The following is a 1,581-nucleotide window of genomic DNA, read 5'->3' as shown; positions in this document are numbered from 1 at the left end:
AGCATGCCTGAGGTGTTGCCTTAATGTCATTGCCTAAGGCATTCATTAACATGTAAAGCTTTCTTGCCATAGCCACCATTTGGTTCCTTGAATCGACTTCATACACTCCACGTCCTCTTGTACGTTTATCCGATCCCTTGTGTAGAATTGTCTATTGTTGTCGGCCAAATCATCAATCAGATTATATGCTTCTTGACCGGTTTTATTCACGAAAGTACCTCCACACGCAGAATCAACGCTGCCCCTATTAGCTATGCCCAATCCATCATAGAAAAATTGGACAAGGTTATTCAGACTGAAGTTGTGATGGGGACACTTCCTCTGCAACTCCTGAAATTCCTCCCATGCCTCATATAGTGTATCTCCATCCTTTTGATTGAAGCTTTGAATCTCCCTCCGTAATTGTTTGGTCAATTGAGTGGGGAAATATTGTTTCAAAAACTTCTTAACCATTTCATCCCAAGTTGTATGATACCTGCAGGTAATGAGTACAACCAACGTTTTCAATCATCTTTTAAAGAAAAGGGAAATAGAAGTAACCTAAGTCCTTCCGGTTGGATGTTCTGAATGGTTTGCAGCTTGCAAATATCCAAGAATTCCCTAATGTGAACATTAGGATCCTCAGATGGTGTGCCCGAGTATGTAGGCAATGAGTTCAAGTGCTGCACAGGAATAGATAAGGCCTGATTGCCCTGTGGTGTGTAAGCTATGCATGAAGGGGATTCCGAAGCTGTCGGAACAAGAGCATCCTTCAATGCCATGTCGAGTCTTGTGGGTTCCTCTTCATTCCCATGAATTGAATGCGCAGGTGAGTTTGGTGGTGTTTTCTCCTCCTCCTCCCCTTGTGAGGAAGTAAAACCCGCCGTTGTGTCGTGAATTGGCAAACTAGTTCCCTTCGTTTGCTTCCTATTCGACTTGCAAGTGCATTCTATCTCTGAATCTAAGGGGGTAAGATTGTCTTGAGCAGTTCTACGAGTAAGCATACACCTGAAAACAAAACAGAGAAACACTAAGTAAGAAACTAAAACAAAAATCAAATTAAACAAACTAGTAGAAGCAATTACAATAAAAGTAATCTCCGGCAACGGCTCCAAAAATTGATAGCTAAATTTAAAGCTATTGATTTTCCTTATTCTCCTGAAAATATGTCGATTGTAATATAGGGAAATAAGGGTCTCCCGCAGAGGATTAAGTTAAACTAAAAGCTTCAACAAAAGTCACAAAACGTGACTGCAGTTCCTACTGAACAGCAGTCGAAAAACAAACTAAGAATCTAACCAAAACGACCCAGAAAAATACGAAAATTTACAGAGACGTACTAGACACACAAAGCATCCAGAACAAAAAATTTGGTGAATTTAGGAGTTGATTTGCTATGGAAATAAAATACAGAAAAACAGAGAATAGAAAGAAAAACAAAATTGAAGCAGATTTGAAGTTGGTTGATATCAAGATAATGAAACTAGCTAGGAAGGAAGTATCCACCCCCAACAATCACACACAACACACTTTGTCCAATTTTCTACCAATTAGTTTAGTTGAAGACGCTTAGATTGGCTCGGTACGCTTGAACACAACCTA

General features: G+C 39.8%; 1 non-coding gene across 1 annotated transcript; it reads left to right on the top strand.

Annotated features, from left to right (window-relative positions):
• Nucleotides 1-298: 298 nt before the first annotated feature.
• Nucleotides 299-404, top strand: LOC112201198. The gene has a single exon (XR_002936654.1). It is a non-coding gene; the product is annotated as a small nucleolar RNA R71 (small nucleolar RNA).
• Nucleotides 405-1,581: the final 1,177 nt, after the last annotated feature.

This window comes from Rosa chinensis, chromosome 4 (genome assembly GCF_002994745.2).
Source record: "Rosa chinensis cultivar Old Blush chromosome 4, RchiOBHm-V2, whole genome shotgun sequence".
In the NCBI taxonomy this organism is placed as follows: domain Eukaryota; kingdom Viridiplantae; phylum Streptophyta; class Magnoliopsida; order Rosales; family Rosaceae; genus Rosa; species Rosa chinensis.
Note: the sequence above shows the minus strand (reverse complement) of the source record. Positions and strands in the feature narration are given on the sequence as shown.